We start from the raw sequence: 27,587 nt of genomic DNA on the forward strand, positions 1-27,587 counted from the left end.
GGCTCGGCGGAGTGGTTTCAACCCCGACGCAGTCGTTTTAGGCTCGGCGGCGTGGTTTCAGCCCCGACGCAGTGGTTTTAGGCTTGGCGCAGTGGTCTTAATGTTGGCGGAGTGGTTTCAGCCCCGACGGAATGGTTTCAGGCTCGGCGGAGTGGTTTCAGCTCCGACGCAGTGGTTTTAGGCTTGATGGAGTGGTTTCAACGTCAGTCGAGTGGTTTTAGCCCTGGCGGAGTGGTTTCAAACCCGATGGAGTGGTTTTTGGCTTGCCGGAGTGGTTTCAGCACTGGTGGAGTGGTTTTGGCCCTGACGGAGTTGTTTTAGGCCTGATGCAGTGGTTTTAGCCCCGACACAGTGGTTTCAGGCTCGGCGGAGTTTTTTCGGCCCCGACGGAGTGGTTTTAGGCTCGGCGGAGTGGTTTCAACCCCGACGCAGTCGTTTTAGGCTCGGCGGAGTGCTTTTCAGCCCCGATGGAGTGGTTTTAGGCTTGGCGCAGTGGTCTTAATGTCGGCGGAGTGGTTTCAGCCCCGACGGAATGGTTTCAGGCTCGGCGGAGTGGTTTCAGCCCCGACGGAGTGGTTTTCGGCCTGACACAGTGCTTTTCAGCCTGACGGAGCAGTTTCCTCCCCAGCACAGTGGTTTCAGCCCCGACGGAGTGGTTTTAGGCTTGATGGAGTGCTTTCGGCCCCGACGCAGTGGTTTTAAGGTCAGCCGAGTGATTTTGGCCCCGATGGAGTTGTTTTAGGCTCGGCAGAGTGGTTTTAGGCCTGACGCAGTGGTTTCAGGCTCGGCGCAGTGGTTTTAAGGTCAGCCGAGTGATTTTGGCCCCGACGGAGTTGTTTTAGGCTCGGCAGAGTGGTTTTAGGCCTGACGCAGTGGTTTCAGGCTCGGCGCAGTGGTTTCAGCCCCGACGCAGTGGTTTTAGGCTTGATGGAGTGGTTTCAGCCCCGACGGAGTGGTTTTAGGCTCGGCAGAGTGATTTCGGCCCCGACGGGGTGGTTTCAGGTTCGGCGGAGTGATTTCGGCCTCGTTCGGGTGGTTTCAGGCTTGGTGGAGTGGTTTCGGCCCCGACGCAGTGGTTTTAGGCTTGGCACAGTGGTTTCAGCCCCGACGGAGTGGTTTTAGGCTCGGCGGAGTGGTTTCAGCCCTGACACAGTGGTTTTAGGCTTGATGGAGTGGTTTCAACGTCAGGTGAGTGGTTTCGGCCCCGGCGGAGTGGTTTCAAACCTGATGGAGTGGTTTTAGGCTTGCCGGAGTGGTTTTGGCCCTGACGGAGTGGTTTTAGGCTTGGCGGAGTGCTTTCAGCCCCGACGCAGTGGTTTTAGGCTCGGCAGAGTGATTTCGGCCCCGACGGGGTGGTTTCAGGCTCGGCGGAGTGATTTCGGCCTCGTTCGGGTGGTTTCAGGCTTGGTGGAGTGGTTTCGGCCCCGACGCAGTGGTTTTAGGCTCGGCAGAGTGGTTTCAGCCCCGACACAGTGGTTTTAGGCTTGATGGAGTGGTTTCAACGTCAGCCGAGGGGTTTTGGCCCTGGCGGAGTGGTTTCAGCCCCGACGCAGCGGTTTTGGTCCTGGCACAGTGGTTTCCGCCCCGACGGAGTGGTTTTAGGCTCGGCGGAGTGGTTTCAGCCCCGACACAGTGGTTTCAGGCTTGATGGAGTGGTTTCAACGTCAGGTGAGTGGTTTTGGCCCTGGCGGAGTGGTTTCAGCCCCGATGGAGTGGTTTTAGGCTTGCCGGAGTGGTTTTGGCCCTGACGGAGTGGTTTTAGGCTCGGCGGAGTGGTTGCAGCCCCGACGCAGTGGTTTCAGGCTCGGCGGAGTGGTTTCAGCACTGCTGGAGTGGTTTTGGCCCTGACGGAGTGGTTTTAGTCCTGATGCAGTGGTTTCAGCCCCGACACAGTGGTTTCAGCACCGACGCAGTGGGTTTAGGCTTGATGGAGTGCTTTCAGCCCCGACGCAGTGCTTTTACGCTCGGCAGAGTGGTTTCGGCCCCGACGGGGTGGTTTCAGGATTGGCGGAGTGGTTTCAGCCCCGACGGAGTAGTTTTAGGCTCGGCGGAGTGGTTTCCGCCCCGACGCAGCGGTTTTAGGCTTGATGGAGTGGTTTCAGCCCCGACGCAGTGGTTTTAGGCTTGATGGAGTGCTTTCAGCCCCGACACAGTGGTTTTAGGCTCGGCGGAGTGGTTTTTGGCCCCGACGGGGTGGTTTCAGCACTGGTGGAGTGGTTTTGGCCCTCACGGAGTTGTTTTAGGCCTGATGGAGTGGTTTCCGCCCCGACGCAGTGGTTTTAGGCTCGGCGGAGTGGTTTCCGCCCCGACACAGTCGTTTTAGGCTTGATGGAGTGGTTTCAACGTCAGCCGAGGGGTTTTGGCCCTGGCGGAGTGGTTTCAGCCCCGACGCAGCGGTTTTGGTCCTGGCACAGTGGTTTCAGCCCCGACGCAGTGGTTTTAGGCTCGGCGGAGTGGTTTCAGTCCCGACGCAGTGGTTTTAGGCCTGATGGAGTGGTTTTAGGCTTGGTGGAGCGGTTTCAGCCCCGACGCTCTGCTTTTAGGCTCGGCGGCGTGGTTTTGGCCCTCACAGAGTGGTTTCAGGCTTGATGGAGTGGTTTCAGGCTTGGCGGAGTGGTTTCAGCCCCGACAGAGAGGTTTTAGGCTTGATGGAGTGGTTTCAGCTCCGACGCAGTGGTTTTAGGCTTGATGGAGTGGTTTTAAGGTCAGCCGAGTGGTTTTGGCCCTGGCGGAGTGGTTTCAGCCCCGATGGAGTGGTTTTAGGCTTGCCGGAGTGGTTTCAGCACTGGTGGAGTGGTTTTGGCCCTGACGGAGTTGTTTTAGGCCTGATGCAGTGGTTTCAGCCCCGACACAGTGGTTTTAGGCTCGGCGGAGTGGTTTCAGCCCCGACGGAGTGGTTTTAGGCTTGGCGGAGTGGTTTCAGCCCCGACGCAGTGGTTTTAGGCTCGGTGGAGTGGTTTCAGCACTGGTGGAGTGGTTTTGGCCCTGACGGAGTTGTTTTAGGCTTGGCGGAGTGGTTTCAGCCCCGACGCAGTGGTTTTAGGCTTGGCGGAGTGGTTTCAGCCCCGACGGAGTGGTTTTAGGCTTGGCGGAGTGGTTTCAGCCCTGACGCAGTGGTTTTAGGCCTGACACAGTGCTTTTAAGCCTGACGGAGCAGTTTCTGCCCCAGCACAGTGGTTTCAGCCCCAACGGAGTGGTTTTAAGGTCAGCCGAGTGGTATTGGCCCTGGCGGAGTGGTTTCAGCCTCGATGGAATGGTTTTAGGCTTGCCAGAGTGGTTTTGGCCCTGACGGAGTGGTTTTGGCCCTGACGGAGTTGTTTTAGGCCTGATGGAGTGGTTTCAGCCCCGACGCAGTGGTTTTAGGCTTGATGGAGTGGTTTTAAGGTCAGCCGAGTGGTATTGGCCCTGGCGGAGTGGTTTCAGCCTCGATGGAATGGTTTTAGGCTTGCCGGAGTGGTTTTGGCCCTGACGGAGTGGTTTTGGCCCTGACGGAGTTGTTTTAGGCCTGATGGAGTGGTTTCAGCCCCGACGCAGTGGTTTTAGGCTCGGCGGAGTGGTTTCAGCCCCGACGGAGTGGTTTTAGGCTTGGCGGAGTGGTTTCAGCCCCGACGCAGTGGTTTTAGGCTCGCTGGAGTGGTCTTAATGTCAGCCGAGTGGTTTTGGCCCTGGCGGAGTGCTTTCAGCCCCGACGCAGTGGTTTTAGGCTCGGCGGAGTGGTTTCAGCACTGGTGGAGTGGTTTTGGCCCTGACGGAGTTGTTTTAGGCCTGATGCAGTGGTTTCAGCCCCGACGCAGTGGTTTTAGGCTTGGCGGAGTGGTTTCAGCCCCGACAGAGAGGTTTTAGGCTCGGCGGAGTGGTTTCAGCCCCGACGCAGTGGTTTTAGGCTTGGCGCAGTGGTCTTAATGTCGGCGGAGTGGTTTCAGCCCTGACGCAGTGGTTTTCGGGGTGACACAGTGCTTTTAAGCCTGACGGAGCAGTTTCTGCCCCAGCACAGTGGTTTCAGCCCCGACGGAGTGGTTTTAAGGTCAGCCGAGTGATTTTGGCCCCGTCGGAGTTTTTTTAGGCTCGGCAGAGTGGTTTTAGGCCTGACGGAGAGGTTTCAGCCCAGGCGCAGTGGTTTCAGCCCAGACGCACTGGTTTCAGCCCTGACGCACTGTTTTTAGGCTTGATGGAGTGGTTTTGGCCCTGACGGAGTTTTTTTGTCCCCGGCAGAGTGGTTTCAGCCCCGACGCAGCGGTTTTAGGCTTGGCGGAGTGATTTTCGCCCTGACGGAGTTGTTTTAGGCTCGGCAGAGTGATTTCGGCCCCGACGGGGTGGTTTCAGGCTCGGCGCAGTGGTTTCGGCCCCGACACAGTGGTTTCAGGCTCGGCGCAGTGGTTTCGGCCCCGACGCAGTGGTTTCAGGCTCGGCGGAGTGGTTTCAACCCCGACGCAGTCGTTTTAGGCTCGGCGGAGTGGTTTCAGCCCCGACGCAGTGGTTTTAGGCTTGGCGCAGTGGTCTTAATGTTGGCGGAGTGGTTTCAGCCCCGACGGAATGGTTTCAGGCTCGGCGGAGTGGTTTCAGCTCCGACGCAGTGGTTTTAGGCTTGATGGAGTGGTTTCAACGTCAGTCGAGTGGTTTTAGCCCTGGCGGAGTGGTTTCAAACCCGATGGAGTGGTTTTTGGCTTGCCGGAGTGGTTTCAGCACTGGTGGAGTGGTTTTGGCCCTGACGGAGTTGTTTTAGGCCTGATGCAGTGGTTTTAGCCCCGACACAGTGGTTTCCGGCTCGGCGGAGTTTTTTCGGCCCCGACGGAGTGGTTTTAGGCTCGGCGGAGTGGTTTCAACCCCGACGCAGTCGTTTTAGGCTCGGCGGAGTGCTTTTCAGCCCCGATGGAGTGGTTTTAGGCTTGGCGCAGTGGTCTTAATGTCGGCGGAGTGGTTTCAGCCCCGACGGAATGGTTTCAGGCTTGGCGGAGTGGTTTCAGCCCCGACGGAGTGGTTTTCGGCCTGACACAGTGCTTTTCAGCCTGACGGAGCAGTTTCCTCCCCAGCACAGTGGTTTCAGCCCCGACGGAGTGGTTTTAGGCTTGATGGAGTGCTTTCGGCCCCGACGCAGTGGTTTTAAGGTCAGCCGAGTGATTTTGGCCCCGATGGAGTTGTTTTAGGCTCGGCAGAGTGGTTTTAGGCCTGACGCAGTGGTTTCAGGCTCGGCGCAGTGGTTTTAAGGTCAGCCGAGTGGTTTTGGCCCCGACGGAGTTGTTTTAGGCTCGGCAGAGTGGTTTTAGGCCTGACGCAGTGGTTTCAGGCTCGGCGCAGTGGTTTCAGCCCCGACGCAGTGGTTTTAGGCTTGATGGAGTGGTTTCAGCCCCGACGGAGTGGTTTTAGGCTCGGCAGAGTGATTTCGGCCCCGACGGGGTGGTTTCAGGTTCGGCGGAGTGATTTCGGCCTCGTTCGGGTGGTTTCAGGCTTGGTGGAGTGGTTTCGGCCCCGACGCAGTGGTTTTAGGCTTGGCACAGTGGTTTCAGCCCCGACGGAGTGGTTTTAGGCTCGGCGGAGTGGTTTCAGCCCTGACACAGTGGTTTTAGGCTTGATGGAGTGGTTTCAACGTCAGGTGAGTGGTTTCGGCCCCGGCGGAGTGGTTTCAAACCTGATGGAATGGTTTTAGGCTTGCCGGAGTGGTTTTGGCCCTGACGGAGTGGTTTTAGGCTTGGCGGAGTGCTTTCAGCCCCGACGCAGTGGTTTTAGGCTCGGCAGAGTGATTTCAGCCCCGACGGGGTGGTTTCAGGTTCGGCGGAGTGATTTCGGCCTCGTTCGGGTGGTTTCAGGCTTGGTGGAGTGGTTTCGGCCCCGACGCAGTGGTTTTAGGCTCGGCAGAGTGGTTTCAGCCCCGACACAGTGGTTTTAGGCTTGATGGAGTGGTTTCAACGTCAGCCGAGGGGTTTTGGCCCTGGCGGAGTGGTTTCAGCCCCGACGCAGCGGTTTTGGTCCTGGCACAGTGGTTTCAGCCCCGACGGAGTGGTTTTAGGCTCGGCGGAGTGGTTTCAGCCCCGACACAGTGGTTTCAGGCTTGATGGAGTGGTTTCAACGTCAGGTGAGTGGTTTTGGCCCTGGCGGAGTGGTTTCAGCCCCGATGGAGTGGTTTTAGGCTTGCCGGAGTGGTTTTGGCCCTGACGGAGTGGTTTTAGGCTCGGCGGAGTGGTTGCAGCCCCGACGCAGTGGTTTTAGGCTCGGCGGAGTGGTTTCAGCACTGCTGGAGTGGTTTTGGCCCTGACGGAGTGGTTTTAGTCCTGATGCAGTGGTTTCAGCCCCGACACAGTGGTTTCAGCACCGACGCAGTGGTTTTAGGCTTGATGGAGTGCTTTCAGCCCCGACGCAGTGCTTTTACGCTCGGCAGAGTGGTTTCGGCCCCGACGGGGTGGTTTCAGGATTGGCGGAGTGGTTTCAGCCCCGACGGAGTAGTTTTAGGCTCGGCGGAGTGGTTTCCGCCCCGACGCAGCGGTTTTAGGCTTGATGGAGTGGTTTCAGCCCCGACGCAGTGGTTTTAGGCTTGATGGAGTGCTTTCAGCCCCGACACAGTGGTTTTAGGCTCGGCGGAGTGGTTTTTGGCCCCGACGGGGTGGTTTCAGCACTGGTGGAGTGGTTTTGGCCCTCACGGAGTTGTTTTAGGCCTGATGGAGTGGTTTCCGCCCCGACGCAGTGGTTTTAGGCTCGGCGGAGTGGTTTCCGCCCCGACACAGTCGTTTTAGGCTTGATGGAGTGGTTTCAACGTCAGCCGAGGGGTTTTGGCCCTGGCGGAGTGGTTTCAGCCCCGACGCAGTGGTTTTAGGCTTGATGGAGTGGTTTCAACGTCAGTCGAGTGGTTTTAGCCCTGGCGGAGTGGTTTCAAACCCGATGGAGTGGTTTTTGGCTTGCCGGAGTGGTTTCAGCACTGGTGGAGTGGTTTTGGCCCTGACGGAGTTGTTTTAGGCCTGATGCAGTGGTTTTAGCCCCGACACAGTGGTTTCCGGCTCGGCGGAGTTTTTTCGGCCCCGACGGAGTGGTTTTAGGCTCGGCGGAGTGGTTTCAACCCCGACGCAGTCGTTTTAGGCTCGGCGGAGTGCTTTTCAGCCCCGATGGAGTGGTTTTAGGCTTGGCGCAGTGGTCTTAATGTCGGCGGAGTGGTTTCAGCCCCGACGCAGTGGTTTCAGGCTTGGCGGAGTGGTTTCAGCCCCGACGGAGTGGTTTTCGGCCTGACACAGTGCTTTTCAGCCTGACGGAGCAGTTTCCTCCCCAGCACAGTGGTTTCAGCCCCGACGGAGTGGTTTTAGGCTTGATGGAGTGCTTTCGGCCCCGACGCAGTGGTTTTAAGGTCAGCCGAGTGATTTTGGCCCCGATGGAGTTGTTTTAGGCTCGGCAGAGTGGTTTTAGGCCTGACGCAGTGGTTTCAGGCTCGGCGCAGTGGTTTTAAGGTCAGCCGAGTGGTTTTGGCCCCGACGGAGTTGTTTTAGGCTCGGCAGAGTGGTTTTAGGCCTGACGCAGTGGTTTCAGGCTCGGCGCAGTGGTTTCAGCCCCGACGCAGTGGTTTTAGGCTTGATGGAGTGGTTTCAGCCCCGACGGAGTGGTTTTAGGCTCGGCAGAGTGATTTCGGCCCCGACGGGGTGGTTTCAGGTTCGGCGGAGTGATTTCGGCCTCGTTCGGGTGGTTTCAGGCTTGGTGGAGTGGTTTCGGCCCCGACGCAGTGGTTTTAGGCTTGGCACAGTGGTTTCAGCCCCGACGGAGTGGTTTTAGGCTCGGCGGAGTGGTTTCAGCCCTGACACAGTGGTTTTAGGCTTGATGGAGTGGTTTCAACGTCAGGTGAGTGGTTTCGGCCCCGGCGGAGTGGTTTCAAACCTGATGGAGTGGTTTTAGGCTTGCCGGAGTGGTTTTGGCCCTGACGGAGTGGTTTTAGGCTTGGCGGAGTGCTTTCAGCCCCGACGGAGTGGTTTTAGGCTCGGCAGAGTGATTTCAGCCCCGACGGGGTGGTTTCAGGTTCGGCGGAGTGATTTCGGCCTCGTTCGGGTGGTTTCAGGCTTGGTGGAGTGGTTTCGGCCCCGACGCAGTGGTTTTAGGCTCGGCAGAGTGGTTTCAGCCCCGACACAGTGGTTTTAGGCTTGATGGAGTGGTTTCAACGTCAGCCGAGGGGTTTTGGCCCTGGCGGAGTGGTTTCAGCCCCGACGCAGCGGTTTTGGTCCTGGCACAGTGGTTTCCGCCCCGACGGAGTGGTTTTAGGCTCGGCGGAGTGGTTTCAGCCCCGACACAGTGGTTTCAGGCTTGATGGAGTGGTTTCAACGTCAGGTGAGTGGTTTTGGCCCTGGCGGAGTGGTTTCAGCCCCGATGGAGTGGTTTTAGGCTTGCCGGAGTGGTTTTGGCCCTGACGGAGTGGTTTTAGGCTCGGCGGAGTGGTTGCAGCCCCGACGCAGTGGTTTTAGGCTCGGCGGAGTGGTTTCAGCACTGCTGGAGTGGTTTTGGCCCTGACGGAGTGGTTTTAGTCCTGATGCAGTGGTTTCAGCCCCGACACAGTGGTTTCAGCACTGACGCAGTGGTTTTAGGCTTGATGGAGTGCTTTCAGCCCCGACGCAGTGCTTTTACGCTCGGCAGAATGGTTTCGGCCCCGACGGGGTGGTTTCAGGATTGGCGGAGTGGTTTCAGCCCCGACGGAGTAGTTTTAGGCTCGGCGGAGTGGTTTCAGCCCCGACGCAGCGGTTTTAGGCTTGGCGGAGTGGTTTCAGCCCCGACGCAGTGGTTTTAGGCTTGATGGAGTGCTTTCAGCCCCGACACAGTGGTTTTAGGCTCGGCGGAGTGGTTTTTGGCCCCGACGGGGTGGTTTCAGCACTGGTGGAGTGGTTTTGGCCCTCACGGAGTTGTTTTAGGCCTGATGGAGTGGTTTCCGCCCCGACGCAGTGGTTTTAGGCTCGGCGGAGTGGTTTCCGCCCCGACACAGTCGTTTTAGGCTTGATGGAGTGGTTTCAACGTCAGCCGAGGGGTTTTGGCCCTGGCGGAGTGGTTTCAGCCCCGACGCAGCGGTTTTGGTCCTGGCACAGTGGTTTCAGCCCCGACGCAGTGGTTTTAGGCTCGGCGGAGTGGTTTCAGTCCCGACGCAGTGGTTTTAGGCCTGATGGAGTGGTTTTAGGCTTGGTGGAGCGGTTTCAGCCCCGACGCTCTGCTTTTAGGCTCGGCGGCGTGGTTTTGGCCCTCACAGAGTGGTTTCAGGCTTGATGGAGTGGTTTCAGGCTTGGCGGAGTGGTTTCAGCCCCGACAGAGAGGTTTTAGGCTTGATGGAGTGGTTTCAGCTCCGACGCAGTGGTTTTAGGCTTGATGGAGTGGTTTTAAGGTCAGCCGAGTGGTTTTGGCCCTGGCGGAGTGGTTTCAGCCCCGATGGAGTGGTTTTAGGCTTGCCGGAGTGGTTTCAGCACTGGTGGAGTGGTTTTGGCCCTGACGGAGTTGTTTTAGGCCTGATGCAGTGGTTTCAGCCCCGACACAGTGGTTTTAGGCTCGGCGGAGTGGTTTCAGCCCCGACGGAGTGGTTTTAGGCTTGGCGGAGTGGTTTCAGCCCCGACGCAGTGGTTTTAGGCTCGGCGGAGTGGTTTCAGCACTGGTGGAGTGGTTTTGGCCCTGACGGAGTTGTTTTAGGCTTGGCGGAGTGGTTTCAGCCCCGACGCAGTGGTTTTAGGCTTGGCGGAGTGGTTTCAGCCCCGACGGAGTGGTTTTAGGCTTGGCGGAGTGGTTTCAGCCCCGACGCAGTGGTTTTAGGCTCGGTGGAGTGGTTTCTGCACTGGTGGAGTGGTTTTGGCCCTGACGGAGTTGTTTTAGGCTTGGCGGAGTGGTTTCAGCCCCGACGCAGTGGTTTTAGGCTTGGCGGAGTGGTTTCAGCCCCGACGGAGTGGTTTTAGCTCCGACGGAGTGGTTTTAGGCTTGTCGGAGTGGTTTCAGCCCCGACGCAGTGGTTTTAGGCTTGGCGCAGTGGTCTTAATGTCGACGGAGTGGTTTCAGCCCTGACGCAGTGGTTTTCCGGGTGACACAGTGCTTTTAAGCCTGACGGAGCAGTTTCTGCCCCAGCACAGTGGTTTCAGCCCCAACGGAGTGGTTTTAAGGTCAGCCGAGTGGTATTGGCCCTGGCGGAGTGGTTTCAGCCTCGATGGAATGGTTTTAGGCTTGCCGGAGTGGTTTTGGCCCTGACGGAGTGGTTTTGGCCCTGACGGAGTTGTTTTAGGCCTGATGGAGTGGTTTCAGCCCCGACGCAGTGGTTTTAGGCTTGATGGAGTGGTTTTAAGGTCAGCCGAGTGGTATTGGCCCTGGCGGAGTGGTTTCAGCCTCGATGGAATGGTTTTAGGCTTGCCGGAGTGGTTTTGGCCCTGACGGAGTGGTTTTGGCCCTGACGGAGTTGTTTTAGGCCTGATGGAGTGGTTTCAGCCCTGACGCAGTGGTTTTAGGCTCGGCGGAGTGGTTTCAGCCCCGACGGAGTGGTTTTAGGCTTGGCGGAGTGGTTTCAGCCCCGACGCAGTGGTTTTAGGCTCGGTGGAGTGGTCTTAATGTCAGCCGAGTGGTTTTGGCCCTGGCGGAGTGCTTTCAGCCCCGACGCAGTGGTTTTAGGCTCGGCGGAGTGGTTTCAGCACTGGTGGAGTGGTTTTGGCCCTGACGGAGTTGTTTTAGGCCTGATGCAGTGGTTTCAGCCCCGACGCAGTGGTTTTAGGCTCGGCGGAGTGGTTTCAGCCCCGACAGAGAGGTTTTAGGCTCGGCAGAGTGGTTTCAGCCCCGACGCAGTGGTTTTAGGCTTGGCGCAGTGGTCTTAATGTCGGCGGAGTGGTTTCAGCCCTGACGGAGTGGTTTTCGGGGTGACACAGTGCTTTTAAGCCTGACGGAGCATTTTCTGCCACAGCACAGTGGTTTCAGCCCCGACGGAGTGGTTTTAAGGTCAGCCGAGTGATTTTGGCCCCGTCGGAGTGGTTTTAAGGTCAGCGGAATGTTTTTGGCCCTCGCGGAGTCGTTTCAGCCCTGACGCACTGGTTTTAGGCTTGATGGAGTGGATTTCCCCCCGACGGAGTGGTTTCGGCCCCGACGGAGTGGTTTTAGGCTTGGCAGAGTGATTTCAACCCCGATGGAGTGGTTTTAGGCTCGGCGCAGTGGTTTCCGCCCTGACGGAGGGGTTTTAGCCTCAGCGGAGTGGTTTTAGTCCTGACGGAGTGGTTTTAGGCTTGGCAGAGGTGTTTTAGGCTTGGCGGAGTGGTCTTAATGTCGGCGGAGTGGTTTCAGCCCTGACGGAGTGGTTTTCGGGGTGACACAGTGCTTTTAAGCCTGACGGAGCATTTTCTGCCCCAGCACAGTGGTTTCAGCCCCGACGGAGTGGTTTTAAGGTCAGCCGAGTGATTTTGGCCCCGTCGGAGTTTTTTTAGGCTCGGCAGAGTGGTTTTAGGCCTGACGGAGAGGTTTCAGGCTCGGCGCAGTGGTTTCAGCCCAGACGCACTGGTTTCAGCCCTGACGCACTGTTTTTAGGCTTGATGGAGTGGTTTTGGCCCTGACGGAGTTTTTTTGTCCCCGGCAGAGTGGTTTCAGCCCCGACGCAGCGGTTTTAGGCTTGGCGGAGTGATTTTCGCCCTGACGGAGTTGTTTTAGGCTCGGCAGAGTGATTTCGGCCCCGACGGGGTGGTTTCAGGCTCGGCGCAGTGGTTTCGGCCCCGACGCAGTGGTTTCAGGCTCGGCGGAGTTTTTTCGGCCCCGACGGAGTGGTTTTAGGCTCGGCGGAGTGGTTTCAACCCCGACGCAGTGGTTTTAGGCTCGGCGGAGTGCTTTTCAGCCCCGATGGAGTGGTTTTAGGCTTGGCGCAGTGGTCTTAATGTCGGCGGAGTGGTTTCAGCCCCGACGGAATGGTTTCAGGCTCGGCGGAGTGGTTTCAGCCCCGACGGAGTGGTTTTCGGCCTGACACAGTGCTTTTCAGCCTGACGGAGCAGTTTCCTCCCCAGCACAGTGGTTTCAGCCCCGACGGAGTGGTTTTAGGCTTGATGGAGTGCTTTCGGCCCCGACGCAGTGGTTTTAAGGTCAGCCGAGTGATTTTGGCCCCGATGGAGTTGTTTTAGGCTCGGCAGAGTGGTTTTAGGCCTGACGCAGTGGTTTCAGGCTCGGCACAGTGGTTTTAAGGTCAGCCGAGTGATTTTGGCCCCGACGGAGTTGTTTTAGGCTCGGCAGAGTGGTTTTAGGCCTGACGCAGTGGTTTCAGGCTCGGCGCAGTGGTTTCAGCCCCAACGCAGTGGTTTTAGGCTTGATGGAGTGGTTTCAGCCCCGACGGAGTGGTTTTAGGCTCGGCAGAGTGATTTCGGCCCCGACGGGGTGGTTTCAGGTTCGGCGGAGTGATTTCGGCCTCGTTCGGGTGGTTTCAGGCTTGGTGGAGTGGTTTCGGCCCCGACGCAGTGGTTTTAGGCTCGGCAGAGTGGTTTCAGCCCCGACGCAGTGGTTTTAGGCTCGGCGGAGTGGTTTCAACGTCAGCCGAGGGGTTTTGGCCCTGGCGGAGTGGTTTCAGCCCCGACGCAGCGGTTTTGGTCCTGGCACAGTGGTTTCAGCCCCGACGCAGTGGTTTTAGGCTCGGCGGAGTGGTTTCAGCCCTGACACAGTGGTTTTAGGCTTGATGGAGTAGTTTCAACGTCAGGTGAGTGGTTTCGGCCCCGGCGGAGTGGTTTCAAACCTGATGGAGTGGTTTTAGGCTTGCCGGAGTGGTTTTGGCCCTGACGGAGTGGTTTTAGGCTTGGCGGAGTGCTTTCAGCCCCGACGCAGTGGTTTTAGGCTCGGCGGAGTGGTTTCAGCACTGGTGGAGTGGTTTTGGCCCTGACCGAGTGGTTTTAGTCCTGATGCAGTGTTTTCAGCCCTGACACAGTGGTTTCAGCCGTGACGCAGTGGTTTTAGGCTTGATGGAGTGCTTTCAGCCCCGACGCAGTGGTTTTACGCTCGGCGGAGTGGTTTCGGCCCCGACGGGGTGGTTTCAGGCTTGGTGGAGTGGTTTTGGCCCCAATGGAGTAGTTTTAGGCTCAGCGGAGTGGTTTCAGCCCCGACGCAGTGGTTTTAGGCTCAGCGGAGTGGTTTCAGCCCCGACGCAGTGGTTTTAGGCTCGGCGGAGTGGTTTCAGCCCCGACGGAGTGGTTTTAGGCTTGGCGGAGTGGTTTCGGCCCCGACGGGGTGGTTTCAGCACTGGTGGAGTGGTTTCAGCACTGGTGGAGTGGTTTCAGCCCTGACGGAGTTGTTTTAGGCCTGATGGAGTGGTTTCAGCCCCAACGCAGTGGTTTTAGGCTCGGCGGAGTGGTTTCAGCCCCGATGCATTGGTTTTAGGCTTGGCGGAGTGGTTTCAGCCCCGATGGAATGGTTTTAGGCTTGACGGAGTGGTTTCAGCACTGGCGGAGTGGTTTTGGCCCTCATGGACTTCTTTTAGGCCTGATGCAGTGGTTTCAGCCCCGACGGAGTGGTTTTAGGCTCGGCGGAGTGGTTTCAGTCCCGACGCAGTGGTTTTAGGCCTGATGGAGTGGTTTTAGGCTTGGTGGAGCGGTTTCAGCCCCGACGCTCTGCTTTTAGGCTCGGCGGCGTGGTTTTGGCCCTCACGGAGTGGTTTCAGGCTTGGCGGAGTGGTTTCAGCCCCGACAGAGAGGTTTTAGGCTCGGCGGAGTGGTTTCAGCTCCGATGCAGTGGTTTTAGGCTTGATGGAGTGGTTTCAACGTCAGCCGAGTGGTTTTGGCCCTGGCGGAGTGGTTTCAGCCCCGATTGAGTGGTTTTAGGCTTGCCGGAGTGATTTCAGCACTGGTGGAGTGGTTTTGGCCCTGACGGAGTTGTTTTAGGCCTGATGCAGTGGTTTCAGCCCCGACGCAGTGGTTTTAGGCTCAGCGGAGTGGTTTCAGCCCCGACGCAGTGGTTTTAGGCCTGATGGAGTGGTTTCAGGCTTGGTGGAGTGGTTTCAGCCCCGACGCTCTGCTTTTAGGCTCGGCGGCGTGGTTTTGGCCCTCACGGAGCGGTTTCAGGCTTGGCGGAGTGGTTTCAGCCCCGACAGAGAGGTTTTAGGCTCGGCGGAGTGGTTTCAGCTCCGACGCAGTGGTTTTAGGCTTGATGGAGTGGTTTCAACGTCAGCCGAGTGGTTTTGGCCCTGGCGGAGTGGTTTCAGCCCCGATGGAGTGGTTTTAGGCTTGCCGGAGTGATTTCAGCACTGGTGGAGTGGTTTTGGCCCTGACGGAGTTGTTTTAGGCCTGATGGAGTGGTTTCAGCCCCGACGCAGTGGTTTTAGGCTCGGCGGAGTGGTTTCAGCCCCGACGGAGTGGTTTTAGGCTTGGCGGAGTGGTTTCAGCCCCGACGCAGTGGTTTTAGGCTCGGTGGAGTGGTCTTAATGTCAGCCGAGTGGTTTTGGCCCTGGCGGAGTGCTTTCAGCCCCGACGCAGTGGTTTTAGGCTCGGCGGAGTGGTTTCAGCACTGGTGGAGTGGTTTTGGCCCTGACGGAGTTGTTATAGGCCTGATGCAGTGGTTTCAGCCCCGTCGGAGTGGTTTTAGGCTTGGCGGAGTGGTTTCAGCCCCGACGCAGTGGTTTTAGGCTTGGCGCAGTGGTCTTAATGTCGGCGGAGTGGTTTCAGCCCTGACGGAGTGGTTTTCGGGGTGACACAGTGCTTTTAAGCCTGACGGAGCAGTTTCTGCCCCAGCACAGTGGTTTCAGCCCCGACGGAGTGGTTTTAAGGTCAGCCGAGTGATTTTGGCCCCGTCGGAGTTTTTTTAGGCTCGGCAGAGTGGTTTTAGGCCTGACGGAGAAGTTTCAGGCTCGGCGCAGTGGTTTCAGCCCAGACGCACTGGTTTCAGCCCTGACGCACTGTTTTTAGGCTTGATGGAGTGGTTTTGGCCCTGACGGAGTTTTTTTGTCCCCGGCAGAGTGGTTTCAGCCCCGACGCAGCGGTTTTAGGCTTGGCGGAGTGATTTTCGCCCTGACGGAGTTGTTTTAGGCTCGGCAGAGTGATTTCGGCCCCGACGGGGTGGTTTCAGGCTCGGCGCAGTGGTTTCGGCCCCGACGCAGTGGTTTCAGGCTCGGCGCAGTGGTTTCGGCCCCGACGCAGTGGTTTCAGGCTCGGCGGAGTGGTTTCAACCCCGACGCAGTCGTTTTAGGCTCGGCGGCGTGGTTTCAGCCCCGATGGAGTGGTTTTAGGCTTGGCGCAGTGGTCTTAATGTCGGCGGAGTGGTTTCAGCCCTGACGGAATGGTTTCAGGCTCGGCGGAGTGGTTTCAGCTCCGACGCAGTGGTTTTAGGCTTGATGGAGTGGTTTCAACGTCAGTCGAGTGGTTTTAGCCCTGGCGGAGTGGTTTCAAACCCGATGGAGTGGTTTTTGGCTTGCCGGAGTGGTTTCAGCACTGGTGGAGTGGTTTTGGCCCTGACGGAGTTGTTTTAGGCCTGATGCAGTGGTTTTAGCCCCGACACAGTGGTTTCAGGCTCGGCGGAGTTTTTTCGGCCCCGACGGAGTGGTTTTAGGCTCGGCGGAGTGGTTTCAGCCCCGACGCAGTCGTTTTAGGCTCGGCGGAGTGCTTTTCAGCCCCGATGGAGTGGTTTTAGGCTTGGCGCAGTGGTCTTAATGTCGGCGGAGTGGTTTCAGCCCCGACGCAGTCGTTTCAGGCTTGGCGGAGTGGTTTCAGCCCCGACGGAGTGGTTTTCGGCCTGACACAGTGCTTTTCAGCCTGACGGAGCAGTTTCCTCCCCAGCACAGTGGTTTCAGCCCCGACGGAGTGGTTTTAGGCTTGATGGAGTGCTTTCGGCCCCGACGCAGTGGTTTTAAGGTCAGCCGAGTGGTTTTGGCCCCGACGGAGTTGTTTTAGGCTCGGCAGAGTGGTTTTAGGCCTGACGCAGTGGTTTCAGGCTCGGCGCAGTGGTTTTAAGGTCAGCCGAGTGATTTTGGCCCCGACGGAGTTGTTTTAGGCTCGGCAGAGTGGTTTTAGGCCTGACGCAGTGGTTTCAGGCTCGGCGCAGTGGTTTTAAGGTCAGCCGAGTGATTTTGGCCCCGACGGAGTTGTTTTAGGCTCGGCAGAGTGGTTTTAGGCCTGACGCAGTGGTTTCAGGCTCGGCGGAGTGGTTTCAGCCCTGACACAGTGGTTTTAGGCTTGATGGAGTGGTTTCAACGTCAGGTGAGTGGTTTCGGCCCCGGCGGAGTGGTTTCAAACCTGATGGAGTGGTTTTAGGCTTGCCGGAGTGGTTTTGGCCCTGACGGAGTGGTTTTAGGCTTGGCGGAGTGCTTTCAGCCCCGACGGAGTGGTTTTAGGCTCGGCAGAGTGATTTCGGCCCCGACGGGGTGGTTTCAGGTTCGGCGGAGTGATTTCGGCCTCGTTCGGGTGGTTTCAGGCTTGGTGGAGTGGTTTCGGCCCCGACGCAGTGGTTTTAGGCTCGGCAGAGTGGTTTCAGCCCCGACACAGTGGTTTTAGGCTTGATGGAGTGGTTTCTACGTCAGCCGAGGGGTTTTGGCCCTGGCGGAGTGGTTTCAGCCCCGACGCAGCGGTTTTGGTCCTGGCACAGTGGTTTCAGCCCCGACGGAGTGGTTTTAGGCTCGGCGGAGTGGTTTCAGCCCCGACACAGTGGTTTCAGGCTTGATGGAGTGGTTTCAACGTCAGGTGAGTGGTTTTGGCCCTGGCGGAGTGGTTTCAGCCCCGATGGAGTGGTTTTAGGCTTGCCGGAGTGGTTTTGGCCCTGACGGAGTGGTTTTAGGCTCGGCGGAGTGGTTGCAGCCCCGACGCAGTGGTTTTAGGCTCGGCGGAGTGGTTTCAGCACTGCTGGAGTGGTTTTGGCCCTGACGGAGTGGTTTTAGTCCTGATGCAGTGGTTTCAGCCCCGACACAGTGGTTTCAGCACCGACGCAGTGGTTTTAGGCTTGATGGAGTGCTTTCAGCCCCGACGCAGTGCTTTTACGCTCGGCAGAGTGGTTTCGGCCCCGACGGGGTGGTTTCAGGCTTGGCGGAGTGGTTTCAGCCCCGACGGAGTAGTTTTAGGCTCGGCGGAGTGGTTTCAGCCCCGACGCAGCGGTTTTAGGCTTGATGGAGTGGTTTCAGCCCCGACGCAGTGGTTTTAGGCTTGATGGAGTGCTTTCAGCCCCGACACAGTGGTTTTAGGCTCGGCGGAGTGGTTTTCGGCCCCGACGGGGTGGTTTCAGCACTGGTGGAGTGGTTTTGGCCCTCACGGAGTTGTTTTAGGCCTGATGGAGTGGTTTCCGCCCCGACGCAGTGGTTTTAGGCTCGGCGGAGTGGTTTCCGCCCCGACACAGTCGTTTTAGGCTTGATGGAGTGGTTTCAACGTCAGCCGAGGGGTTTTGGCCCTGGCGGAGTGGTTTCAGCCCCGACGCAGTGGTTTTAGGCTCGGCGGAGTGGTTTCAGTCCCGATGCAGTGGTTTTAGGCCTGATGGAGTGGTTTTAGGCTTGGTGGAGCGGTTTCAGCCCCGACGCTCTGCTTTTAGGCTCGGCGGCGTGGTTTTGGCCCTCACAGAGTGGTTTCAGGCTTGATGGAGTGGTTTCAGGCTTGGCGGAGTGGTTTCAGCCCGGACAGAGAGGTTTTAGGCTTGATGGAGTGGTTTCAGCTCCGACGCAGTGGTTTTAGGCTTGATGGAGTGGTTTTAAGGTCAGCCGAGTGGTTTTGGCCCTGGCGGAGTGGTTTCAGCCCCGATGGAGTGGTTTTAGGCTTGCCGGAGTGGTTTCAGCACTGGTGGAGTGGTTTTGGCCCTGACGGAGTTGTTTTAGGCCTGATGCAGTGGTTTCAGCCCCGACACAGTGGTTTTAGGCTCGGCGGAGTGGTTTCAGCCCCGACGGAGTGGTTTTAGGCTTGGCAGAGTGGTTTCAGCCCCGACGCAGTGGTTTTAGGCTTGGCGCAGTGGTCTTAATGTCGGCGGAGTGGTTTCAGCCCTGACGGAGTGGTTTTCGGGGTGACACAGTGCTTTTAAGCCTGACGGAGCAGTTTCTGCCCCAGCACAGTGGTTTCAGCCCCGACGGAGTGGTTTTAAGGTCAGCCGAGTGATTTTGGCCCCGTCGGAGTTTTTTTAGGCTCGGCAGAGTGGTTTTAGGCCTGACGGAGAGGTTTCAGGCTCGGCGCAGTGGTTTCAGCCCAGACGCACTGGTTTCAGCCCTGACGCACTCTTTTTAGGCTTGATGGAGTGGTTTTGGCCCTGACGGAGTTTTTTTGTCCCCGGCAGAGTGGTTTCAGCCCCGACGCAGCGGTTTTAGGCTTGGCGGAGTGATTTTCGCCCTGACGGAGTTGTTTTAGGCTCGGCAGAGTGATTTCGGCCCCGACGGGGTGGCTTCAGGCTCGGCGCAGTGGTTTCGGCCCCGACGCAGTGGTTTCAGGCTCGGCGCAGTGGTTTCGGCCCCGACGCAGTGGTTTCAGGCTCGGCGGAGTGGTTTCAACCCCGACGCAGTCGTTTTAGGCTCGGCGGCGTGGTTTCAGCCCCGATGGAGTGGTTTTAGGCTTGGCGCAGTGGTCTTAATGTCGGCGGAGTGGTTTCAGCCCCGACGGAATGGTTTCAGGCTCGGCGGAGTGGTTTCAGCTCCGACGCAGTGGTTTTAGGCTTGATGGAGTGGTTTCAACGTCAGTCGAGTGGTTTTAGCCCTGGCGGAGTGGTTTCAAACCCGATGGAGTGGTTTTTGGCTTGCCGGAGTGGTTTCAGCACTGGTGGAGTGGTTTTGGCCCTGACGGAGTTGTTTTAGGCCTGATGCAGTGGTTTTAGCCCCGACACAGTGGTTTCAGGCTCGGCGGAGTTTTTTCGGCCCCGACGGAGTGGTTTTAGGCTCGGCGGAGTGGTTTCAACCCCGACGCAGTCGTTTTAGGCTCGGCGGAGTGCTTTTCAGCCCCGATGGAGTGGTTTTAGGCTTGGCGCAGTGGTCTTAATGTCGGCGGAGTGGTTTCAGCCCCGACGCAGTGGTTTTAGGCTTGGCGGAGTGGTTTCAGCCCCGACGGAGTGGTTTTCGGCCTGACACAGTGCTTTTCAGCCTGACGGAGCAGTTTCCTCCCCAGCACAGTGGTTTCAGCCCCGACGGAGTGGTTTTAGGCTTGATGGAGTGCTTTCGGCCCCGACGCAGTGGTTTTAAGGTCAGCCGAGTGATTTTGGCCCCGATGGAGTTGTTTTAGGCTCGGCAGAGTGGTTTTAGGCCTGACGCAGTGGTTTCAGGCTCGGCGCAGTGGTTTTAAGGTCAGCCGAGTGATTTTGGCCCCGACGGAGTTGTTTTAGGCTCGGCAGAGTGGTTTTAGGCCTGACGCAGTGGTTTCAGGCTCGGCGGAGTGGTTTCAGCCCTGACACAGTGGTTTTAGGCTTGATGGAGTGGTTTCAACGTCAGGTGAGTGGTTTCGGCCCCGGCGGAGTGGTTTCAAACCTGATGGAGTGGTTTTAGGCTTGCCGGAGTGGTTTTGGCCCTGACGGAGTGGTTTTAGGCTTGGCGGAGTGCTTTCAGCCCCGACGGAGTGGTTTTAGGCTCGGCAGAGTGATTTCGGCCCCGACGGGGTGGTTTCAGGTTCGGCGGAGTGATTTCGGCCTCGTTCGGGTGGTTTCAGGCTTGGTGGAGTGGTTTCGGCCCCGACGCAGTGGTTTTAGGCTCGGCAGAGTGGTTTCAGCCCCGACACAGTGGTTTTAGGCTTGATGGAGTGGTTTCTACGTCAGCCGAGGGGTTTTGGCCCTGGCGGAGTGGTTTCAGCCCCGACGCAGCGGTTTTGGTCCTGGCACAGTGGTTTCAGCCCCGACGGAGTGGTTTTAGGCTCGGCGGAGTGGTTTCAGCCCCAACACAGTGGTTTCAGGCTTGATGGAGTGGTTTCAACGTCAGGTGAGTGGTTTTGGCCCTGGCGGAGTGGTTTCAGCCCCGATGGAGTGGTTTTAGGCTTGCCGGAGTGGTTTTGGCCCTGACGGAGTGGTTTTAGGCTCGGCGGAGTGGTTTCAGCCCCGACGCAGTGGTTTTAGGCTCGGCGGAGTGGTTTCAGCACTGCTGGAGTGGTTTTGGCCCTGACGGAGTGGTTTTAGTCCTGATGCAGTGGTTTCAGCCCCGACACAGTGGTTTCAGCACCGACGCAGTGGTTTTAGGCTTGATGGAGTGCTTTCAGCCCCGACGCAGTGCTTTTACGCTCGGCAGAGTGGTTTCGGCCCCGACGGGGTGGTTTTAGGCTCGGCGGAGTGGTTTCAGCCCCGACGCAGCGGTTTTAGGCTTGATGGAGTGGTTTCAGCCCCGACGCAGTGGTTTTAGGCTTGATGGAGTGCTTTCAGCCCCGACACAGTGGTTTTAGGCTCGGCGGAGTGGTTTTCGGCCCCGACGGGGTGGTTTCAGCACTGGTGGAGTGGTTTTGGCCCTCACGGAGTTGTTTTAGGCCTGATGGAGTGGTTTCCGCCCCGACGCAGTGGTTTTAGGCTCGGCGGAGTGGTTTCCGCCCCGACACAGTGGTTTTAGGCTTGATGGAGTGGTTTCAACGTCAGCCGAGGGGTTTTGGCCCTGGCGGAGTGGTTTCAGCCCCGACGCAGCGGTTTTGGTCCTGGCACAGTGGTTTCAGCCCCGACGCAGTGGTTTTAGGCTCGGCGGAGTGGTTTCAGTCCCGACGCAGTGGTTTTAGGCCTGATGGAGTGGTTTTAGGCTTGGTGGAGCGGTTTCAGCCCCGACGCTCTGCTTTTAGGCTCGGCGGCGTGGTTTTGGCCCTCACAGAGTGGTTTCAGGCTTGATGGAGTGGTTTCAGGCTTGGCGGAGTGGTTTCAGCCCCGACAGAGAGGTTTTAGGCTTGATGGAGTGGTTTCAGCTCCGACGCAGTGGTTTTAGGCTTGATGGAGTGGTTTTAAGGTCAGCCGAGTGGTTTTGGCCCTGGCGGAGTGGTTTCAGCCCCGATGGAGTGGTTTTAGGCTTGCCGGAGTGGTTTCAGCACTGGTGGAGTGGTTTTGGCCCTGACGGAGTTGTTTTAGGCCTGATGCAGTGGTTTCAGCCCCGACAGAGAGGTTTTAGGCTTGGCGGAGTGGTTTCAGCCCCGACGGAGTGGTTTTAGGCTTGGCGGAGTGGTTTCAGCCCCGACGCAGTGGTTTTAGGCTTGGCGCAGTGGTCTTAATGTCGACGGAGTGGTTTCAGCCCTGACGCAGTGGTTTTCGGGGTGACACAGTGCTTTTAAGCCTGACGGAGCAGTTTCTGCCCCAGCACAGTGGTTTCAGCCCCAACGGAGTGGTTTTAAGGTCAGCCGAGTGGTATTGGCCCTGGCGGAGTGGTTTCAGCCTCGATGGAATGGTTTTAGGCTTGCCAGAGTGGTTTTGGCCCTGACGGAGTTGTTTTAGGCCTGATGGAGTGGTTTCAGCCCCGACGCAGTGGTTTTAGGCTCGATGGAGTGGTTTTAAGGTCAGCCGAGTGGTATTGGCCCTGGCGGAGTGGTTTCAGCCTCGATGGAATGGTTTTAGGCTTGCCGGAGTGGTTTTGGGCCTGACGGAGTGGTTTTGGCCCTGACGGAGTTGTTTTAGGCCTGATGCAGTGGTTTCAGCCCCGACGCAGTGGTTTTAGGCTCGGCGGAGTGGTTTCAGCCCCGACGGAGTGGTTTTAGGCTTGGCGGAGTGGTTTCAGCCCCGACGCAGTGGTTTTAGGCTCGCTGGAGTGGTCTTAATGTCAGCTGAGTGGTTTTGGCCCTGGCGGAGTGCTTTCAGCCCCGACGCAGTGGTTGTAGGCTCGGCGGAGTGGTTTCAGCACTGGTGGAGTGGTTTTGGCCCTGACGGAGTTGTTTTAGGCCTGATGGAGTGGTTTCAGCCCCGACGCAGTGGTTTTAGGCTCGGCGGAGTGGTTTCAGCCCCGACAGAGAGGTTTTAGGCTCGGCAGAGTGGTTTCAGCCCCGACGCAGTGGTTTTAGGCTTGGCGCAGTGGTCTTAATGTCGGCGGAGTGGTTTCAGCCCTGACGGAGTGGTTTTCGGGGTGACACAGTGCTTTTAAGCCTGACGGAGCAGTTTCTGCCCCAGCACAGTGGTTTCAGCCCCGACGGAGTGGTTTTAAGGTCAGCCGAGTGATTTTGGCCCCGTCGGAGTGGTTTTAAGGTCAGCGGAATGTTTTTGGCCCTCGCGGAGTCGTTTCAGCCCTGACGCACTGGTTTTAGGCTTGATGGAGTGGATTTCCCCCCGACGGAGTGGTTTCGGCCCCGACGGAGTGGTTTTAGGCTTGGCAGAGTGATTTCAACCCCGATGGAGTGGTTTTAGGCTCGGCGCAGTGGTTTCCGCCCTGACGGAGGGGTTTTAGTCTCAGCGGAGTGGTTTTAGTCCTGACGGAGTGGTTTTAGGCTTGGCAGAGGTGTTTTAGGCTTGGCGGAGTGGTCTTAATGTCGGCAGAGTGGTTTTGGCCCTGGTGGAGTGGTTTTCGGCCTGACACTGTGCTTTTCAGCCTGACGCAGCAGTTTCCGCCCCAGCACAGTGGTTTCAGCCCCAACGGAGTAGTTTTAGGCTTTATGGAGTGGTTTGAAGGTCAGCCGAGTGGTTTCAGCCCCGACGGGGTGGTTTCATCCGGGACGGATTCGTTTCGGTCCTGCCACAGTGGTTTCAGGCCCGACGGAGTAGTTTCAGCCTCAGCGGAGTAGCTTCTGCCCCGACAGAGTGGTTTTAGGCTTGCCGGAGTGGTTTCAGCCCCGACGCAGTGGTTTTAGGCTCAGCGGATTGGTTTCAGCCCCGACGCAGTGGTTTTAGGCTTGATGCAGTGGTTTTAATGTCGTCGGAGTGGTTTTGGCCCTGGTGGAACGCTTTCAGCCCCGACTGATTGGTTTTGGCCCTGGCGGAGTGGTTTCCGGCCTGATGCAGTGCTTTTAAGCCTGTCGGAGCGGTTTCCGCCCCGACGGAGTGGTTTTGGTCCTGGCACAGTGGTTTCAGCCCCGACGGTGTTGTTTTAGGCTCGGCGGAGTGGTTTCAGCCCCGACACAGTGGTTTTAGGCTTGATGCAGTGGTTTTAGGCTTGGTGGAGCGGTTTCAGCCCTGACGCTCTGCTTTTAGGCTCGGCGGCGTGGTTTTGTCCCTGATGCAGTGGTTTTAGGCTTGGCGGAGTGGCTTGCGCCCCGACGGAGTTGTTTTAGGCCCAGCAGAGTGCTTTCAGCCCCGGCGGAGTGGTTTTAGGCTCGGCAGAGTGGTTTTGGTCCTGACGGAGTGGTTTTAGCTTTGGCAGAGTGGTTTCAGCCCCGACGCAGTGGTTTCAGGCTCGGCGGAGTGGTTTCAGCCCCGACGCAGTGGTTTCAGCTCCGACGCAGTGGTTTTAGGCCTGATGGAGTGGTTTCAGGCTTGGTGGAGTGGTTTCAGCCCCGACGCTCTGCTTTTAGGCTCGGCGGCGTGGTTTTGGCCCTCACGGAGCGGTTTCAGGCTTGGCGGAGTGGTTTCAGCCCCGACAGAGAGGTTTTAGGCTCGGCGGAGTGGTTTCAGCTCCGACGCAGTGGTTTTAGGCTTGATGGAGTGGTTTCAACGTCAGCCGAGTGGTTTTGGCCCTGGCGGAGTGGTTTCAGCCCCGATGGAGTGGTTTTAGGCTTGCCGGAGTGATTTCAGCACTGGTGGAGTGGTTTTGGCCCTGACGGAGTTGTTTTAGGCCTGATGGAGTGGTTTCAGCCCCGACGCAGTGGTTTTAGGCTCGGCGGAGTGGTTTCAGCCCCGACGGAGTGGTTTTAGGCTTGGCGGAGTGGTTTCAGCCCCGACGCAGTGGTTTTAGGCTCGGTGGAGTGGTCTTAATGTCAGCCGAGTGGTTTTGGCCCTGGCGGAGTGCTTTCAGCCCCGACGCAGTGGTTTTAGGCTCGGCGGAGTGGTTTCAGCACTGGTGGAGTGGTTTTGGCCCTGACGGAGTTGTTTTAGGCCTGATGCAGTGGTTTCAGCCCCGACGCAGTGGTTTTAGGCTCGGCGGAGTGGTTTCAGCCCCGACGCAGTGGTTTTAGGCTTGGCGCAGTGGTCTTAATGTCGGCGGAGTGGTTTCAGCCCTGACGGAGTGGTTTTCGGGGTGACACAGTGCTTTTAAGCCTGACGGAGCAGTTTCTGCCCCAGCACAGTGGTTTCAGCCCCGACGGAGTGGTTTTAAGGTCAGCCGAGTGATTTTGGCCCCGTCGGAGTTTTTTTAGGCTCGGCAGAGTGGTTTTAGGCCTGACGGAGAGGTTTCAGGCTCGGCGCAGTGGTTTCAGCCCAGACGCACTGGTTTCAGCCCTGACGCACTCTTTTTAGGCTTGATGGAGTGGTTTTGGCCCTGACGGAGTTTTTTTGTCCCCGGCAGAGTGGTTTCAGCCCCGACGCAGCGGTTTTAGGCTTGGCGGAGTGATTTTCGCCCTGACGGAGTTGTTTTAGGCTCGGCAGAGTGATTTCGGCCCCGACGGGGTGGCTTCAGGCTCGGCGCAGTGGTTTCGGCCCCGACGCAGTGGTTTCAGGCTCGGCGCAGTGGTTTCGGCCCCGACGCAGTGGTTTCAGGCTCGGCGGAGTGGTTTCAACCCCGACGCAGTCGTTTTAGGCTCGGCGGCGTGGTTTCAGCCCCGATGGAGTGGTTTTAGGCTTGGCGCAGTGGTCTTAATGTCGGCGGAGTGGTTTCAGCCCCGACGGAATGGTTTCAGGCTCGGCGGAGTGGTTTCAGCTCCGACGCAGTGGTTTTAGGCTTGATGGAGTGGTTTCAACGTCAGTCGAGTGGTTTTAGCCCTGGCGGAGTGGTTTCAAACCCGATGGAGTGGTTTTTGGCTTGCCGGAGTGGTTTCAGCACTGGTGGAGTGGTTTTGGCCCTGACGGAGTTGTTTTAGGCCTGATGCAGTGGTTTTAGCCCCGACACAGTGGTTTCAGGCTCGGCGGAGTTTTTTCGGCCCCGACGGAGTGGTTTTAGGCTCGGCGGAGTGGTTTCAACCCCGACGCAGTCGTTTTAGGCTCGGCGGAGTGCTTTTCAGCCCCGATGGAGTGGTTTTAGGCTTGGCGCAGTGGTCTTAATGTCGGCGGAGTGGTTTCAGCCCCGACGCAGTGGTTTTAGGCTTGGCGGAGTGGTTTCAGCCCCGACGGAGTGGTTTTCGGCCTGACACAGTGCTTTTCAGCCTGACGGAGCAGTTTCCTCCCCAGCACAGTGGTTTCAGCCCCGACGGAGTGGTTTTAGGCTTGATGGAGTGCTTTCGGCCCCGACGCAGTGGTTTTAAGGTCAGCCGAGTGATTTTGGCCCCGATGGAGTTGTTTTAGGCTCGGCAGAGTGGTTTTAGGCCTGACGCAGTGGTTTCAGGCTCGGCGCAGTGGTTTTAAGGTCAGCCGAGTGATTTTGGCCCCGACGGAGTTGTTTTAGGCTCGGCAGAGTGGTTTTAGGCCTGACGCAGTGGTTTCAGGCTCGGCGGAGTGGTTTCAGCCCTGACACAGTGGTTTTAGGCTTGATGGAGTGGTTTCAACGTCAGGTGAGTGGTTTCGGCCCCGGCGGAGTGGTTTCAAACCTGATGGAGTGGTTTTAGGCTTGCCGGAGTGGTTTTGGCCCTGACGGAGTGGTTTTAGGCTTGGCGGAGTGCTTTCAGCCCCGACGGAGTGGTTTTAGGCTCGGCAGAGTGATTTCGGCCCCGACGGGGTGGTTTCAGGTTCGGCGGAGTGATTTCGGCCTCGTTCGGGTGGTTTCAGGCTTGGTGGAGTGGTTTCGGCCCCGACGCAGTGGTTTTAGGCTCGGCAGAGTGGTTTCAGCCCCGACACAGTGGTTTTAGGCTTGATGGAGTGGTTTCTACGTCAGCCGAGGGGTTTTGGCCCTGGCGGAGTGGTTTCAGCCCCGACGCAGCGGTTTTGGTCCTGGCACAGTGGTTTCAGCCCCGACGGAGTGGTTTTAGGCTCGGCGGAGTGGTTTCAGCCCCAACACAGTGGTTTCAGGCTTGATGGAGTGGTTTCAACGTCAGGTGAGTGGTTTTGGCCCTGGCGGAGTGGTTTCAGCCCCGATGGAGTGGTTTTAGGCTTGCCGGAGTGGTTTTGGCCCTGACGGAGTGGTTTTAGGCTCGGCGGAGTGGTTTCAGCCCCGACGCAGTGGTTTTAGGCTCGGCGGAGTGGTTTCAGCACTGCTGGAGTGGTTTTGGCCCTGACGGAGTGGTTTTAGTCCTGATGCAGTGGTTTCAGCCCCGACACAGTGGTTTCAGCACCGACGCAGTGGTTTTAGGCTTGATGGAGTGCTTTCAGCCCCGACGCAGTGCTTTTACGCTCGGCAGAGTGGTTTCGGCCCCGACGGGGTGGTTTCAGGCTTGGCGGAGTGGTTTCAGCCCCGACGGAGTAGTTTTAGGCTCGGCGGAGTGGTTTCAGCCCCGACGCAGCGGTTTTAGGCTTGATGGAGTGGTTTCAGCCCCGACGCAGTGGTTTTAGGCTTGATGGAGTGCTTTCAGCCCCGACACAGTGGTTTTAGGCTCGGCGGAGTGGTTTTCGGCCCCGACGGGGTGGTTTCAGCACTGGTGGAGTGGTTTTGGCCCTCACGGAGTTGTTTTAGGCCTGATGGAGTGGTTTCCGCCCCGACGCAGTGGTTTTAGGCTCGGCGGAGTGGTTTCCGCCCCGACACAGTGGTTTTAGGCTTGATGGAGTGGTTTCAACGTCAGCCGAGGGGTTTTGGCCCTGGCGGAGTGGTTTCAGCCCCGACGCAGCGGTTTTGGTCCTGGCACAGTGGTTTCAGCCCCGACGCAGTGGTTTTAGGCTCGGCGGAGTGGTTTCAGTCCCGACGCAGTGGTTTTAGGCCTGATGGAGTGGTTTTAGGCTTGGTGGAGCGGTTTCAGCCCCGACGCTCTGCTTTTAGGCTCGGCGGCGTGGTTTTGGCCCTCACAGAGTGGTTTCAGGCTTGATGGAGTGGTTTCAGGCTTGGCGGAGTGGTTTCAGCCCCGACAGAGAGGTTTTAGGCTTGATGGAGTGGTTTCAGCTCCGACGCAGTGGTTTTAGGCTTGATGGAGTGGTTTTAAGGTCAGCCGAGTGGTTTTGGCCCTGGCGGAGTGGTTTCAGCCCCGATGGAGTGGTTTTAGGCTTGCCGGAGTGGTTTCAGCACTGGTGGAGTGGTTTTGGCCCTGACGGAGTTGTTTTAGGCCTGATGCAGTGGTTTCAGCCCCGACAGAGAGGTTTTAGGCTTGGCGGAGTGGTTTCAGCCCCGACGGAGTGGTTTTAGGCTTGGCGGAGTGGTTTCAGCCCCGACGCAGTGGTTTTAGGCTTGGCGCAGTGGTCTTAATGTCGACGGAGTGGTTTCAGCCCTGACGCAGTGGTTTTCGGGGTGACACAGTGCTTTTAAGCCTGACGGAGCAGTTTCTGCCCCAGCACAGTGGTTTCAGCCCCAACGGAGTGGTTTTAAGGTCAGCCGAGTGGTATTGGCCCTGGCGGAGTGGTTTCAGCCTCGATGGAATGGTTTTAGGCTTGCCAGAGTGGTTTTGGCCCTGACGGAGTTGTTTTAGGCCTGATGGAGTGGTTTCAGCCCCGACGCAGTGGTTTTAGGCTCGATGGAGTGGTTTTAAGGTCAGCCGAGTGGTATTGGCCCTGGCGGAGTGGTTTCAGCCTCGATGGAATGGTTTTAGGCTTGCCGGAGTGGTTTTGGGCCTGACGGAGTGGTTTTGGCCCTGACGGAGTTGTTTTAGGCCTGATGCAGTGGTTTCAGCCCCGACGCAGTGGTTTTAGGCTCGGCGGAGTGGTTTCAGCCCCGACGGAGTGGTTTTAGGCTTGGCGGAGTG

This window comes from Struthio camelus, chromosome 11 (genome assembly GCF_040807025.1).
Source record: "Struthio camelus isolate bStrCam1 chromosome 11, bStrCam1.hap1, whole genome shotgun sequence".
Lineage (NCBI taxonomy): Eukaryota > Metazoa > Chordata > Aves > Struthioniformes > Struthionidae > Struthio > Struthio camelus.